Source organism: Lycium ferocissimum, chromosome 6 (assembly GCF_029784015.1).
Source record: "Lycium ferocissimum isolate CSIRO_LF1 chromosome 6, AGI_CSIRO_Lferr_CH_V1, whole genome shotgun sequence".
NCBI classification, from domain to species: Eukaryota; Viridiplantae; Streptophyta; class Magnoliopsida; order Solanales; family Solanaceae; genus Lycium; species Lycium ferocissimum.
Window position 1 is genome coordinate 867,849 of NC_081347.1, and position 10,562 is coordinate 878,410.

A 10,562-nucleotide genomic window follows, 5' to 3' on the forward strand; every position below is an offset into this window, starting at 1 on the left:
TGGAACTCCATTTTTGCTAAATAAAAAGATTAGACAAAATAATGGAGTACCAAATGTATATTTTTTGTTATTTTTTCTTTAGATGCAATGACTATTTATTTCAATCATGTATTTTTCTTTCACTGGCAAAATCACTAAATGAGGTTAGAGCTTTATTATGTTTAGCCAAATAAAAAGGTATATCCAAAAATGGAGTTAAAATTATGTACTCATATGTCTTTTTTAGATATAATTAATGGATGTTTACTTCAAATGTGTATTCTTTTCAGGTCAAATGTTAAAAAAAAAAAAAAAAAAAAAGAGTTCGCTAGATCTCCATTATATTTATCCAAATAAAATATTTTATCCAAAATAATGGAATTCTAATTGTCTATTTATTTTTCTATCTTTTTAGATGCAATAACTATCTATTTTAACTGTGTATTTTGTTCGAGCCAAATTTTTATAAAAAAATTGCTTGGAACTCCATTACTTTTTTAAAAAATAAAAAAGAATAGCATGGATAATGAAGTTCAACCATTTTTTTTTTTACAAATTGACCAAAAAAAGATGATATAAGAAATTAGAGAATTTAAAAAGGCATCAAAATATATTTTATTTTAAAAAATGCACATGGACAAAAAAGCAAAATGATAGGAGAGTGTGTACATCACTTTTCAGGCGTGCTAAATTCGGGGATAATTAAGTTCAAAATTAAATAGCTATTTGGGCAATATCTGAGTTACAGCTGAAAAAAAGTTATAGTTTCAAAATTGAATAATGTTACTCTTCTTTTTTACTTTTGATCTAATAGTATTTTCACTATTAAAACAAGTCTCTTTTAGTTCTTGACTCATGTGATAGATTGGTGGAGGCAAATTTTGATCTATAGTAAAAAATGTGAGTGACAAAAAGGGTCTGTTTTGCAATGGAACAATGGTCTGGCATAAACTCCACTGTACAGTGAAGCAAATTCTAAGCAGGGTGAGGACTAAAAATATATGATGATTTGATAGCCTGCTATATGGACATGATTTATCAAAAATCAAATGAAGGAAAATCAATGTATTAAATTTTAAATAGTATAGACTAGTGGCAGTTAATAATTCTAGGAAAGCTCAAATGTAGATTTCCAGAATTAAATAGAGATCATCGAGTGTCTATTTTTTTACCAGTTCCTAGAAGGTGATTTAGATTGACCTCATTGCCAAATATATGTTTCAATTTTTGTTATGGTAATTTACGTTCAAAAAAAAAAAAAAGTCTCTTTTAGTTCTTGACTCATTACGAAGATCGACGCGAGGCAAATTTTGATCTATAGTAAAAACTTGAGTGATAAATTTGGATTGTTTTTCTCGAATAAGTTGGACATATGAACTCCACTCGTTTCATGCTGGCTCTCCTTGATGACTAAAAATATATGATGATTTGCTGCCTGCTAGGACATGAATGTACCAAAAATCAAATGAAGAAAAAAGTTATTAAATTTTAAATAGTATAGTGGCAAATAATTCGGACCTCTTTCCCTTTCCAGAATTAAATACTGGAACATCAAGTGTCTATTTTTTTCCAGTGAGCAACGTCTTTAGACTTGACCTCATTGCCAAATATTGCTTTCAATTTTGATGCACATGTGCTCAAATTCTCTTTATTTGCAATAAGTCAAACCTACAAACAAACGCAAGCATAGGCTAAAGAAATTTGGACATGTCCACATAAGGGCCAGGGGTTAGGCCGAAGTACTTCTACATTTTGTAATTGTTTTAGCAAATGAGTGATTTCCATGCCTAAAAGTGGCGACTCAGATAATTGTTTGTGTTTTCTATTTTCCCATTTTTTTTCTTTTCTATTTTTTTTTCCTTCATATTTATGCAATAGATTGTAAAAAGAAATTCATCTACTCATGGTCATGGACTGTTTTGAAATCACATAGGAAAATTCCCTTATTAAATGTTGGCCTTAAATGTTCTGTAAGAAGGCAGCTAGTAGGAGGTTGTTCTTTTGCAACTCTGGCCATTTTTGGTCCATTCCATGCTTCAACCGGCAAAGAGTAGGTACTGAATTCATGATATTTTTGTTGAAAACTAGGAAAGTTGGATTATTAAAGGGAAAGGCCCATTTTGATTGGGACTGAATGGTATTTTTATTGAAAATATCATAATAATTCTCTAAGCTTGAAGCGCTGTTCAAAGATATTTTATGAGAGTAGACGTATCCTCGTAAATTCAACAAGTTTTCTGTTAAACTAAGAATAATAAGAGAACAAGATCAGTAGAAGGAAAGAATTTTTTTCTATTCTCTTTGGTTTATTTCTCAAAAGGCAATGATCTGAATTTGTAGGTAAAAATAGTAATAACTATGTTATATTGGTAGTAAGTAACAATACAATAATGTAATTGTCATAATTATATTATAGGCTCAAAAGTTAAACATATTTTGGTCCAAGTTAATTTTTTCCCTTAATTATCGAACTTATGTCTAGCGGCGCATAAGTTCTTTAAGGGCAGGGTCATAACTTGTGGGATGTTACGATGCAATTGATAGATAATGGTCAAAAACACACAAAAAAATGTTATCCTAGGTGTATTTTTGACCATTATATCAAAATATAAACTTATACTACGCCAAAAAGTTGTTTGTTATATGGGACAAAAATTAAAAACCAGCACAAAATAGAGACATAAGTGCCAATGACCCGTTTATTTCTCGTCCAATCCACCCCACAAGGACCACTTAGAGGTTTGCACACTGAATTGGGCTCAGAGGCCCAATGACCTTAGCATATGGCTTAGTTACCTAAATTATTCAAAAACTACTATAAATCAGGAAAAGTACTCATGGCAATTGACATCATTTTTGGGTGATCTTTCTTGGGTGATTAATATAAACTTATATGATCCCTAGAATAGGTACTTCACAACTCCAGGAATGTGAGTATTCATTAAGTAATCTTCCCATTTGATGCAACGGGGGTCAAAATTGAGCACGCATCCATGTTGATTTCCTTCATTGCCAATCTTAATCTTTCAGTATTAACATCATCGAAGCTGTAAAATATATACTTAACATTAATATTATTGGAGTATTAGTTATATATAACCATAATTGAAGAAAATACACTTGAAAAGAGAGAAGATGTAGAAAAGCTATAACGTATGCATACCTTCCATAGAAGAACAAGTAGGGTTCGAACAATTCAGATAAACGTATAGCCGTATGCATCTTTCTTTCCATATACCCATAGGTTTTGTCAAAGCAATGGCATGACACTAGGTTCACAAACTTTAGCATCTGAAGCATTTAAAACATGGGTTAGCATTATTGTTGCAATTGTAGCTTGAAAAAATCTAATCTAATGTTGATTACTCTAAAAGAGTTAATTTCGTTCACGTTCTAGTTAGAGATGATCATGTATGCATCATTCATGCATTACACAAAAAATTGCATATATAATTAAGGTATTACTAAAAAAGAATGTATCAAGGCGAAAAATGGAATACGAAAAAGGTACCTTTAAAAGTGGCAAATAATGAGTTGAAATGTGTTTTCTAAAGCTAGCCATGCTGCTAAATGAACGCAGAGGAGCCCTCACGTTGATAGTTTTTCCATCTTTGTTAATCCATGGATTTTGCGTGAAGTAGTGAAACATGAAAAATGTTATATCTGAATTTCTTAGAGGATCTCTTGAAGAAGAGCTGATATGATAAACAACTACTTCTTTAGAATGTTGATTTTCATGTGTTAAAGTTGCTGCAAGAATTGAGTTCACCACCATATCACCTGGAATCTGTAAAATAAGAAAATGAAGGAAGAAAATAATCAAAGCCAAATTCTTGCGGTGCGATGGTAGGGCAACCCTCAATTAATGAGGGTGTTTAGTCCCTAAGGGGTGTATTTGATGCTCATGGGGGAATGTTGGTCGAGGAGATGGACTGACAGGCTTCTATGCTAGCAAGTTTCTAAAAAAGAGCGGTATGACACATTATAAAAATTATATTCCACACCGTAAATGGGGAGGAAATTTTGATGTTATATATGACAAAGTACAAACTTATACAGTAAACGCACTTTTGAATTCAATCAGGTGTACCCGATCTTCACTGGCTCCTCCCTGGCCTCTCCTCTTGCCTCTTCTTTTGTTACTATTAGAGTAACCCCACATTCATCTCATGCACATTGTACCTCAAATGTTGTCTATCTATAAAATAATTTGTTGCTAATTAAATACATAGACAATCCTCTAATTAAAGTTGTCAGTACAGTTTTTTATTTGGATACTTCAACTGAGTTTTGTTATTTATAAGACACTTAACCAATGTTTAAATTTTGTCTATTGAACACTTGATGTGTAAGAAAAAAGGCATGAAGAAGGGGGGGGGGGGGGTGTTTACAGTGTGTTGAGAAGATCACGAGAAATTTTTTAGGAGCTATTTATATATTTCACCTTTTTTAATTGTATAATTTTGTGATAATGTTGTGGGAATAGATATGACAAATTTCAAGTATCTAGTCATCAAGTTGAGAATAATAGCATCGTGCTAGTAAGGTTTAAATTATAGAATCAAGAAAATCACTTACCAGATCAAGTTTTGAGTCAGGATCACCATAGAAGAAATTCAGTGTACCTTTTCCATAAGCCAAAATAAATGAATCCACCGTTCTGTTATTAGAAAATAATATGAGTAAGAGACGAAGATACAATGATACATTACCTAAAAATTATATAATGGCAATTTATTACGATAGTCATTGGTTAGCGTTTATTAGCCAAGAAAGGAAACTTTAATCCCCTGAAGTGAACGAACTTACATTTCCACGATAACGAAAATAGTAACAGAAAATTCAAAATGTTACATAATTTATGTGTTTGTAATAATACTTTTTATATACATTTAATTAATAGAGAATTTTGAGGCTTAAATATGAAAGTCAAATTTGTGTAACAAAAAAATATTGATCTATAGCCTTAGTCAGTGACCGGTAATATCATATATATGAAAGAGAAAATTGTTATAGAGAACGTACTTTAAGTTTCATAAATATGCTTTCAACATGATCTACGCTCGCCAACCTAGTCCGCTAGATGGGTGAGTTGGACCAAGAATTTTTAACCCATTTTAGACCTGAGGCTATTAATTAAATCCAACCCTAGTCAATCCTTTTGAGTCTGGATTGGGTTGGCTGTTTAGGGCAAAAATTATAGTAATAATTAATTAATTAATTTCAAACTAAAAGTATATAAATAAAAAAAGATGAAGGAAAACTAAAGATGGTTTCTTGACAAGTGAAGGGCTTAGCTTTTTGGAAACCCTTTCGACGGGCTTGGTCAGTTGGTTGGCTGAGCTGAGCCGAGCCGAGCTAGCTATTGAATTGGGTTGCGCTGAACCAACACGTTTTGATGACTCTAACCCTCATGCCTGAACTTAATTGTTTTTCATGAGACTTTCTTGATAAAGGATGGCGACATGTCTCGAATCTAGGACATATGTTTGCTCTTTTACTATGTTAAAGTGTGTGACCATCTCATATTCTCATTTGAAAACTTAAGATGATAAGAACACAAATTAAATTTGCGTAATTATGTAATCAATAAGCTAAAACAAACATTAATACTATGTCTACTGGTATTCAGCTACCTCACTCTTTCAATCCATCCAGGAAACGGCTCTTTGTAGGTACTAGTTATAATCGTTGGACGTATGATAACAACCTGTAGATTTTCCTTCAAATGTCCCAAAAGCATCTCTCCCATTGCTTTTGTGAAGGTATATGTGTTTTGCCACCCATGTAATCTTGCCCTAGTTAAGGACCAAATATTTCAGTTAAATTTTATACCGACGTTGTGAATTGACGAGAATAATAAACTTTAGAATTTGTTTCACCAAGGGATAGGAAGTAAATTTATCTCATATGCTATCTATATGGCATCATGAGCATCTTGTAATAACCTTTGAATGCCAAGTTCTTTCATGGCTGTTGTTACTTCCTTTGATGTCGCATTTAGAGCTTCAAGTTCCTTAAATTTGTTTGCTATCACCTCTCTTTCCACATCCATATCCAAAGAAGAGATTTTGTTGAGTGTCTCACCCATAAGGAATGGTTTTTCTGATAAAACTCCTGTTGCTTTGCCGCAAACATAAGCTATAGAAAGAAGAGTTTAAGTTTTATACACTGACAATATAAGAAATATGTAAATAACCAAATCACTTATAAAATAATTATATGTAAATAATGATAATAAGTATTGATTATTAACTTAACTAAAATTAGTAATTAGCCTACAAAGTACACTATTAGACAAAAAATCTTTATAGTGACATATAAATAGCTAAAATCTAAAAAGGAAAAACACAATCCACCTTTGAAACAACCTCATCAAATGTTGGATCTACATTGTATCACACCCGAATCGGCCCATTTTTCTCCCGAGGAGGAGTTTGATCTCAACCAAACTAGTATGTATAAGTGATTTTTTTTTTAAAGGAATATGGTATTTCATTGTAAATATTTTTTCTATTTTGTTATTTCTTTTATTTCTTTGTGACCAAGTAATTGAATAATAAATTGATTATAAAAATGTGATTAATAATACATATTAAGAAGTTATAATAACACAAATAAACTTTAACTAAAATATATAATGATTCTATTAAATATATTTAAAGTCATTTTATTTTTATTTTTTTACTTTTAAACACCTATTTTGTTAAGCCGCCGTGATTAGCAGATTAAAAATAATAAGCAAATTGATAGCTATCAACTCACCGGTAGATACATGAAGAAGCATTGTCAATTTTGTACAACTCTTGGCAAACTTGAGGACATTCATGGCACCAACCGCGTTTACATTCATTGCAACATCATATCTATTCAAAGAGAATGTAACTGTGTAATTAGAGGGAAAAAAATAAGAGAAATTGCAAGAATATATATCCAATTTCATATCAGTACCTCTCATAAAAGTTGGTCGTTGCAGCTGAGTTTATTATTATATCTATTTCTTTGCACATTTCCTCTCTTAACTCGGAGCTTCTAATTCCCATATTTTCGTATGAAATGTCACCTGAAATTGCAAACACCTTCTCCTCCACGAGAGAGCAAAGGTTTACACTCATCTTTTCCCTTATAACTTTGAATAATTCAGGCATCATGACCTGTGTGAATTAGGAGTGTCAAATGAGTATGACCTATGTGAATTAGGAGAGTCAAATGAGCAAGTTGGGTTGAATATATATGGCGGATCAAAATGAGTTAATAAATGGATGGGTTACTTGAGTTGAGATGATGAGTTGGATCAAAATGAGCTAAATAATAGGTCATAATTCAATCCGTCCCAACTCTTATCCAATTTTAATCTTGGTTAATTAGTAATCTTTAGTAATTTATTGGGAAAAGTGTTCAAAACACACTTAAACTATGGCCAAAGTTGCCATAACACACCTAAACTTTGCGGGGGTCCTATGACCCCCCTGGACTTATTTTTTGTGTATTATCTATGCTTTCAAATGGACAAAGTCACCCAAACTCATTTGAGTGTATGCACGCGCTCCACTACGAAATTTGATATTTAGCGACCACTTTTTAACGAAGGAGATAGATCCTAAATCGTTATAAGTGCACTTATAGTGACCAAATTTTTTTCAAGTTATTAGAGCTAATTTTTCTTTCAATTATCGTGCCTTTTGCTTCGTGCCTTTTGTGTTGAGTTTGTGGTGTTCAAGAATTTGTGCCTTTTTGCTTTCCTTTGTGTTGAGTTTAAAAGATTTAATTATTCTTCAATTGGGTATTTTTTCCAAAATTTCAAACCCAAAAAAACTCCATTGTAACGACCAAATCAAACGGGTCTTTTTCGATATTATATAGGATTTGTGACATTGTCGACATTGAAAACATGATTAATCATAGTGGATTAAGATAGTAGAACAGTAAACAAAAACTCCATTAGGGACGTCGAGTTTCGACTTGAAGCTTTCGTATCTGGGTCTTCAAATTCCGGATTTGATGAATAAAATTCTTGGTTGCTCGATTGTTTGAAGTGAACTCAAGCTTAGAAGACGTCTGGAACGTGAAGAAGAACTCAACGACTCCATGACTGCCATGAACAAAGCTTGAAGCTTCGAACTCGAATTTTCGGGTTACGCAAATGAGCTTCATTTCGAGTGGGTGATATATCAAAAGAACCGAAACGTCGAGAGGAATTCGAATCGAAATTTGGTGATGTTTGGTTGAGATTTAAAGTGCATTAGGATCAAATTTCAGTTCAGTTCTCTATGAAGAAGATGAACGAATTTGTTGACGTATTTTTGTCAAAGTTTCCATAACACACACTGGTCTTTGCGGGGGTCCTATGACCTTCGGACTTATTTTTATGTATTATTTACACTTTTATATGGAATCTTACGCGCTCAAAGAGAGTAGATACAATCGCTTGTACACGTCACCATATAAAAGCGTACAAAATACACAAAAAATAAGTACAAGGGGTCATAGGACCTCCGTAAAGTTCAGGTGTGTTATGACAACTTTGGCCATAGTTTGAGTGTGTTTTGAACCCTTTTCCCTAATTTATTTCGTTAGTAAACCAAGCCAATAAAGCTTTTTTCCCTTTATTAGGTTATATATAAAATACCCAACTAAAAAAGTTGGCACTTTTCTCTATTTAAAATTTATTTACATAATATATTCACAGGGTTGAACCCGAGACTCTATGATTAAGAATGAAGGAATTTTGTCCATTCCACCACAATATATGGGAGTAATCCCTTTTTAGTTTGCTCAAACTCTAATGGCAACACAACCTTGAGCTCAGTTAGAATTCTTTTCAAATTTAATGACATTGACTTCCAAAACACATTTAAATTTAAGGAATCTGGGTCCTTACCTCATCAGTGAAGCGTTCTCTAGCGGAGTTGTTGTCCGAAGATCTTATGAGAAGGTAGAGCTTTTTCACATTTGGTTGAACACGAAGTATCTTCTCTACAAGAACTACATACATTATAAAAACAAATGCAAATTTGTCAAATTGTTTACCAAGGAACTAGAGCTACCGCGATTAGGATCTAATATAATTTGGTACTCCTCCGTTCCAAAATACTTGTCATGTCCCGTTTTCCTGATAGCCAAACTATATAAACGTTGACCATCATTTTAAGATGTATTCCTTCACTTTATTGATATGAGAAGAATTACAACTTACAAAACATTTCGAATAGCTTTGAACATATATTAATTTAAAAATTAATCTACTTCAATTTAGCTTCGAAGACTAATCAAATTGACATGCAAATTGGTCCGAACACTAGAATTATAAAAAAATAATCAAATTCACTTCCGGGAAGCGAAACGTGACAATTAGGAAGAGTATATATGAAAATGTAGAAGAGAGAGAGAGAGTGTGTGTACGCTTTGCGAGGAAACCGGTGGCACCCGTAATGAGAAGAGTCTTGCCTTGGAGGAATTGCTGTATTGTACGTGATTCCATTGAGGAGAGCAACAGGCAGGTAAGTTTCTTTCTAAATTCAGGCAAATAAAAATATAAAAATGAAAGTGCTACTTGTTATTGATATGGATATGGATGCATGCACACATGTACCGATGGACCAATATATATAGAAGATTTACTAACTGAACTTTCAACAAAAAATTTATTTCTCATTATTTTATGATTTTTGTCTGGTTCGTTTTAGTGACAACATTTGTGAGCTGGTAATTTTAATTGATCCTTCAATGCTATCGCATCCATATTGTCTATCTTCTCTCATATTGATTAAGGATGCGTGTACACAGATGACACATGTCGTATTAAGTTAAATGCGTACTATTAATTGGGCTACCAGACCAACAGGTAAGGTAAGTTTGATTTTTCCTCTGTTACACAGTATTCATATCAATATTAGTATAACAGTAAGTGAAATGTATTTCTGACACACGTCTTACTTAAGCACAGTTAAGAGATATACGTGTTTTTGCTTTAATTTAGTATACATATTTTATACAATAATGATACAATTTCTATACCTATGATAGATTTTTTCTATACATATGCTGAAATTAATTGAAAAGGGTAAAAAATGAAATTATTTTAAAAAGGCTAAAAAGTGTCTTTTAAGCTTTTTGGGTCATCCGATTGACAATAATTTGGACCGGATGGCCATTTGTGTCCTTTCTTTAATTTTGGGAAAAGGACACAAATGGTCATCCGACCCAAACTATTGACAACCGGATGGCCCAAGAAGATTATAAGACATTTTTAGCCTTTTTAAAATAATTTCATTTTCGCCTTTTTTCAACTAATTTCAAAGATATGTATAGAAATTGTATCATTATTGTATAGAAATTGTTATATAGAAAACCTATCATATGTATGGAAACTGTATCATTGTCGTATAGAATATGTATCCCTAGAGTATGTGTTTTGAAAATGTATCGTTGTTGTATAATTTCTGTTTAATAAATGTATAATCAACCTATACTTACTAATTATACACATATTATACATGTTTTAGGATATTTCTTGAAGGCTCAATCAATGTGTACATAATAATTACATACATATTATACGAAAGAAAATCAGACTTTTTGGT

At 32.2% G+C, this 10,562-nt stretch overlaps 1 pseudogene; it reads right to left on the bottom strand.

Annotated features, from left to right (window-relative positions):
• Positions 1 to 2,863: 2,863 nt before the first annotated feature.
• Positions 2,864 to 9,557, bottom strand: LOC132060521 (fatty acyl-CoA reductase 3-like; annotated as a pseudogene).
• Between the last annotated feature and the right edge of the window lie 1,005 nt (positions 9,558 to 10,562).